At 38.5% G+C, this 7,505-nt stretch overlaps 1 long non-coding RNA gene across 1 annotated transcript in view; it reads left to right on the forward strand.

Annotated features, from left to right (window-relative positions):
- Window positions 1-4,570, forward strand: part of LOC121919647 — a 77,720-nt gene extending 73,150 nt beyond the window's left edge. Inside the window, exon 4 of the long non-coding RNA XR_006101543.1 lies at window positions 4,466-4,570. This is a non-coding gene — a long non-coding RNA (uncharacterized LOC121919647). The remainder of the gene's footprint in view (window positions 1-4,465) is intronic.
- The last annotated feature ends 2,935 nt before the right edge of the window (window positions 4,571-7,505 follow it).

Here is a 7,505-nt window from a genome sequence, read left to right on the forward strand (position 1 = left end):
TAAATGTCCCACTAACATGAAAACACCTTCAACAAAAATATAAATAAATCATATCTTTAAAAAATGAAAAAATAAATCATATTGCAAAAGCCTTAGTACCTGCCTGGATGCATTCCTATGAAAACAGATCATAAAGGAAAAGCCCTATGAATTATGACATGCAATACCATGATCCTGATTCCCAGTAACAAGCAGTGATAGACAAGCAGTTAAATAGATGATGAATGACAGTCCCACTTGTAGTAGGCACAGTCATACTAATCTCTGGAGCAAACTGCAGAAGGACTGCTGCCTTTGTATGCTCTGCTTCTGAACTTCCCAGAAACATTCAGCTGGGCACACTTAGGGGGGAAACAGGCCAGTGTGATGCCATCCCTTTGAGCACTGGATTGGGTTTTGGAAACCGCACGCTGCAGCCCCAATCTGGCTTCTTTCCCATACAAAAAGAAGCAGCAAAATGCCACTCCTTTTTTGTGCCAGAAAAAGCATGCTCTTTCTTCCGCCGGCATGTTTTTCAGCACTCCTGCATCATGTGGCATCAAAACGCACCAGAGTGCTGAAAAGCTGCTACCATGTAAATTTTGGAGGTGTCTGTCATGCATACACCATGCCCCCAAGCTGCCAGGAAGCTGGCATATTTTGCCAGTCTGTTCTGGCCCTAAGTGATAAGTTCCTCTCCCAGCTGGACCTTTTTCTTTTTTTGACCTAGAAAGGTTTTTTTCATGTCCTTATATTTATAAGGTTGTTTTTTAAAAAAAAAAATCATGGCACAAGTTGTCAAACATTAGTAGTCAAGAAGTATAATTGCAAAAATTAGATTCTATTAGCAGCTTGAGAAATTTTTTAAAAATATTGCAAGTTAGCATAGTGCAAAGGTGTAGAAAAATCATGGCATTACCCCTCCCAAATAAGAATTTTGCTCCCTCTCCAAAATGAAATTTTCCTCCGGTTCTGAAATTTCTAGCATTTTAATAACATAAAATGCCATTAAGCATTTTGGAATACACTTTAAGAATCTGATGAAAAGGGTCAGATAAAGTTACCAAAGGAATGAGAACATGGCAAATATAAGATTTCTGTGTGTGAACAATTTTCAGTTTCTCAGTATCTGAAATGCTAGAAATTTGGAGACTGAAGTACAATTTCATTCAGAGTGGCATGGGGAAATGCCCCCAGCCTCCCCCAGAATCACTTGGACTCCCCTTTGTTAGAGTCTTGGACTAGGACTTGGGAGGTTTCCAATGAATTATATATATATATATATATATATATATATATATATATATATATCCAGAGTGAGCTTAGCTTGTTGCTTCAGGTCCGGGTAGGAATTTTTATCTCCATTATATGTGGGAGTTTTTTGTTTGTTTTGTTTTTCTTTTTGCCTACCCCATTCTGTTCATATTGGGACTTGGAAAATTTGCTGTCATTGTCACCAGGGGGGCAGTGAGGAGGGAAAATATGATTAGTTTGGTGTTCACCATTGGCACCCCTTTGGGTGAAAAGTTGGGCTCTGGGACAGCCTTTACAGGTCAAGGGGCCGGGTGTTTGGAAAGGAGCCTGCCTTTGGGGCCGAAATGAGGGATTTTCTCTCTCACACAAACTCGTGGGATTTTGAGAGAGAGTACCCTATATTTGCCTTCCAATAGGCCAGACCGAGGGTTCAGTCCAAGATCTTGGATTTACCTTGGGGCCTGGTGTTTTGCCCAGATGGTGACACCTGGTTCTCCAGCTGGACACACAGTAGGATGCTCAAGGGGGACTTTCCCCCAAAAGTCAAATTTATTAGTATTTGAATAGGTCAAATAAATGGCCCTTTATTCTCCTCTGTATATACGTATCTGGTCTTGTTATTTTATGGCGGCTCATCAAAGAAGGAAACATTAGTCTAGCTCACTGGAATATTATCCTCATGGGTAATTTGCCATGATAACTAAAATAGCAATATCATAGAGCATAAAATGTATAATAGCTGAGGGGTGGAGATACTGAACATTGAAAGTTTTAAAGATAAGAGTATTAGGAGGATATTTTTATAAAGCCCTATACATCTTAGGTCCAAATTATTTGAGATACTGTATCTCCCCATATGACCCTGCTAGAGCCCTAAGATCTCCAGGGGAAGGCTTTCTCTTGGCCCTGCCACCATTGCAGACTCACCTGGTGAGGAGACGAGAGAGAGCCTTCTCCATAGCTGCTCCTAACCTCTGGAACTGCCTTCCATGGAAAGCTAGGCTGCCCCCCCCCTTCTTGCCTTTTGTCAGCAAGGAAAAAAACAGTTTTATTCAGGCAGTCTATTATTATATAATCATGGGATAGCTTTATATGGGGTATTTGGTATATGAGTTGGGTACTGTCATTTTTAATGTATGCAATTTTATATTGTTTTCATTTGATGTTTTTAATTTTTATTGAATGTGTTTTTAAAGTGTTTTTATTTGTGAGCCACCTTGGATCTCTTTCTGGGAGAAGGTGGAATAAAAATGAAATAGAGAGAGAGAGAGAGAGAGAATTTTGACCATGAACATTGGACTGTAGGGCTTCTAACAACAAGGGCTTTCGTTTAGGGACAAACCAATACTACAGATATACAGAAAAGAAAAGATCCCTTAGCTCTTTAACAATCTGATATATCTCTGACTGAGGAAGTGGGGGAAGAGAAAGACTGTTATTGTGGCATCATTGCCATCATTGTCATTATCACCATGATGATGATGATGATGATGATGATGATGATGATGATGATGAACATCATCATCATCATCATCATCATCTAGCACAGTATAATGAGTATAATGATAACAGTATAACATTATGTCACACATATTAAACATTATACTAGTTGCCAATAAGGTCTCTCTTGTGAAAATTGGAAAATGTCCTTTGATTCATCTAGTCTTGTACTGTTTGCTCTACTGGGCCTCAGCGTTTCAAAACATTGGACAGAAATTTTTGCCCCAGTTCTGCTTCCTAAAACTATATTTTTGTTGAGACAGAATCAGAGCCCTTCTGCATGGAAAAAATGAGCTCTATTCATTTCATTCCATTTGTATGCCACTTTTTTCCCAGAAGGGACCCAAGGCAGCTTTCAAGTTATGACTTGAGCATGAAGTTACAGAGGATCTTATTTTTCTTGTTCTCTGAATATGACTGTTTATTTTGCTTTGTGCTAAAGGTATAGAGAGAGAAGGAGGGAGAGGGGGGGTAAACTGAGACTTTTATAGTGGAAGATTTGAGTAGTAATTCAAGGATAATATATTCCCTGACCATGAGCTTCATACACACTTACCCTGTTGGAGTCCACTCTGCTTTAGCTAGCGTTCATCCCATGTCAATCTTCTATTAATCTGAACTACAAACAATGACTTTGCAGAACCAAGATGGCTGGTACAGTTTGCACACTGAGAGGAACATTAGTGCTAATGGGAATTCTCATATATCTCCTGTCTTTTGCTGTTACAAAAATAAGCTGTGGCACTTTTTTAAGTGAATCTATCAATTTACAATGGATGGCTTATGAAATAAATTTCAAGGAACATCCCCAGGAGCAGGCTGGAACAGGAGTCTTCAGGCTTGCTCACAGTATAGACTTAAAAAGAGTAACATTTCTGACACATTTTCTCTTCACATAAATACTTCTGGGATCCTTTCAAGTGCAACATATTTGAAAGACTCCAGATTCCAAAATCCACAAAAGAGTGATACCTTTATTGGCAATCAAAATGCACAAAATAAATCATGCAAGCTTTCAAAACTTCACTGGCTTCTTTATTAGGCAAAGATGTTAAAAACAGTATAGAGTGATGAGTCTTACATTTTTGTCTCAGATGTTATTTCTGTTGTCAGTTAAGATGGTCTGCAGGGATCTCAAGGCAGGCAGAGTCCGCTCCTCTTGGCCATGTGGGGACTAAAGACAAAGGGCAATAAAAGACAGATAATAATTTTTTTGCTCCATTATTTACAGAAAAGTAACTTCTCATGGGACCCAAGTTGTCCCTGTCCTGTGCAAAGCTAACTGTCACTTTCTTAGGCAAAGAACATTGAATTTTTCAAGAAGACCCTGTAATGTTACATTTGGAGAAACATTTAGGTGCTGTATAGGTAAAACTTTCCATTTGTAGTCCAAATGAAATTGTATATTTGTTGGAGCTAGAAACCTCAAGGGTTAAATCCCAGTCCATTAGCACCCTCTTGTTAAAGTTTCCCTTCTTGCAGCAAAATTTGGTATCTTCAGATGTAGGGAAAAGAGCCTGTCTTTTCCATACTTGAATGTGCACTGCTTTTATTAAGAACTTAGGCTCTTGGGCTGATTCTCTGCTTTGTAACTTATAAAAGCACTGAGTAGCATTTCAAAGGACATGTGCCTGCTGTTGAAGCCTGAGCATAAAAAGAAGCAATGAAAACTGAATACAAACTTATTTGCATGTTTACACCTCTCACTGGCACATGCTTGTTTTCCTTTCAGAGAACCCTGTGGAGATCGTAGCTCTACTCAGTGGCAGTTTCTGTGATATATGGATTTCTGAACATAGCAGAATCCAAGCATTTGGACTCGGCTTTAGTGACTCGCCCAGTCTCCACTGTGAAATCACCAGGTTGACTGTAAGTAATATGAAAACACAGCCAGAATGGAAAACTTGGCTTTTTCTGTTCTCTGGGTCTATAATTACGGAGAAATGGACAATCATGCTTCTTACTGTACTCAAACAAGTTATCATTTGATGTGATGGTTGTTGCCCTCCTCCTATTTACATTTATATCCTGACTTTCCCCCAACCCTGGGACTCAGGGCATCTTACAGAAATTCAAACAGATACAAACAAAATTTCACATTTCACATTACTAGAAAAGTTAAAATATAATTAAGCTTTCAATAGAACTTATTTAAAAAAGCAACAACCAACCAACAAACAAAAATTTACTAGAGAACATTATTCTTAGACCTATCCCCACTAGGGGTCAGTTCCCAAAGGGCTATCAAAATAAAAGAAAACAAAATCTTCACTTTTTTCTGGAAGGATATCATGAGGGGGCTAATCTACACTCTCCAGGAAAGGAGTTTCCGAGCCTTGGGGAAGCCACTGAGAAGGCTCTGCCCTGTGTCCCCATACATCTGAGGGTGATGAGATAGAGAGAAGGGCCTCCTAGACAACTCACTGTCATGTTGCTGGGTAACAAAACAAAGCAAAAACCTCTTTTGCATTAGCCTCCCAGCCTGAGGCCTGCCATCAGCACACAACAATACACATGCAAATCACTCCTGCATTCCCAGGCTCACACAGTATATATATATACCCACTTTTTCCAGGCAAGCATTCTCTGAAGATGCCAGCCATAGATGCTGGTGAAACGTCAGGAAGAAATTCTTCTAGAACATGGCCACATAGCCCCCCCCAAAACCTCACAAAAAACAAAACCCCTGCCAAAGCTTACCATTACCTTCTTCCAGCCCAAAAGACCACTAGAACTGGCATGGCTCTTATGAACAGATACTATGGTGCTGATCAGATGACCAGTAGATGATCCACTTTCTTATCTAGTGACAAGAGTCTCCTGATTCACTAAAACACACACACACACACACAAGCATGGGACTTGTTTACTTTTCCTAGGGCTAGAAGTGATAAGTTCTTCACATGTACATTATATAAAATTGATGTCAAACTACCTCAAAGATTGGTTCATAAATGAATAAAAACCACACACTCCTTTCATTTCTCTGTGGGTTTTTATCCCAGTTATACCCTAGTTCAATGAAGCCTGAAATCACAGTATTATTACTTCTCAATTTTGTGCATCTGGAACCTATACGCTTGGCTGTATTTCCAAACACATTTGAATTTTAAGTGTCACAGCTAACTATAAAAGCTTTCTAATACACAGTTGCAATCTACAATTTGAACGGTAGACTATTAGCATTATTATTCTACATGTTATGAAGTAATAACTTGTGGTCATGAGACCACATATATGAAAATCTATAGTTTTGTATTGTTTGGATGGCAGAGAATCTTGGTCCCAACATTTCGAAACCATACACATGACAAAATGGTTTTCTCAGTGAAGCAAGAAAGACACAGAATCATATGTGAAGTACTAGTAAAAATTAAATTTATATACTAGCTGAAATTCAAACTGAAGTATAAAAATGTTTTCCTTTTTCTATAAATAGACTGTGCTCTGACTCATAAATACGAGGAGGGAAGGGATATGGATGGATTGTGAGAATTTGAGACATAGAATCAGGTAGACATTCAAGCACCAACAATCAAATCCAGCATCACTTGAGGATGTTCTCAAAAGGTAGCACTGACACAATCAATTTGTCAAAGAATCTCTCTTACTCCAAATGGAAGTGGGTCACAGGGATGTGGCAACAACACTCATTCCACAGCATTTTAATCAGGAGTGAAAAGAACAAGACATTCTCAGTGATGACATTTAGCCATCACCCAGAATATCTGGAATAGGAAGATTCAAACCCTCCCTTTTAAAACCTGTCTCTGAAGAACATGAACATCTTGGGTTGCCCTGATTCAGTTTCATTCGGAGCATTTTGCCAGCCATCATGATAGTAGAGAAAAACTTGAAAACATAATCCCAGAAAGGCTTAAGATATTATAGTTGTTTTTCCCCTAGATCCCTTCTTCTCAAAAGACTTGATACTGCATGTTTAGTTTTGAAGCTTTTCTCGGTTAAACCCTTAAAGCAAAATTCTTAAAGTACAAAATGGTGAATCATTTATATCTAGACCTGCAATAATTCACTTATATCTGATGGCTTTGTTTCCTGTGGCATCACAATAGTGAATGGATACCCAGCAAACATGAAACCACAAAAAGAAAGTTTTTGAATCAGATGGTTATGGAGTGCCATATTCCTGCTCTGAACAATACAGGAAGAGAAGCTGTTCATTTCATGATGGATGTTGAACCATATGCAAGATGGCAAGTGAAAGCAGGAATTTCTTGTGCTACTAGCAAAACAATTTAAACAGATTTTTCAAGCATTGTGATGATAAAATGGAGATTACAGATTGCTGCTCCTGGCTAATCACAATTACAGATTGCCACTCTTGACTAATCACAATGAATGGGGATGCACAAGAGATTTTTAATATTGCTTATTAATAAAAAAAGAAAAGAAAAGAAAGGAATAACAGAAATTAAACATCATGGGCATATTAATTAGTAGTTTTAAGGTGCAAATCATAATCACTATTCCTAGTAATCATCCAGAGCTGATATATAGGGTGAATCGTTTCATAATCCTCTGTATTTCATTTCTAGAGGCCCAGGTTGAAATTCTTGATTGGATGACAAGTGCAAAGTTGCACTCAGCTTCAAAGTTGTTGCCCATTGGGACCCTCTCTGTCTCCATATTGATAGCAATTCCATATTGAAATTACTATTCAAGACCATGATATTCAGAGAATGTTCAGATAATGAGTCTAATCTGTCTGTCTGTCTGTCTGTCTGTCTGTCTGTCTGTCTGTCTGTCTGTCT

Source organism: Sceloporus undulatus, chromosome 1 (genome assembly GCF_019175285.1).
Source record: "Sceloporus undulatus isolate JIND9_A2432 ecotype Alabama chromosome 1, SceUnd_v1.1, whole genome shotgun sequence".
Lineage (NCBI taxonomy): Eukaryota > Metazoa > Chordata > Lepidosauria > Squamata > Phrynosomatidae > Sceloporus > Sceloporus undulatus.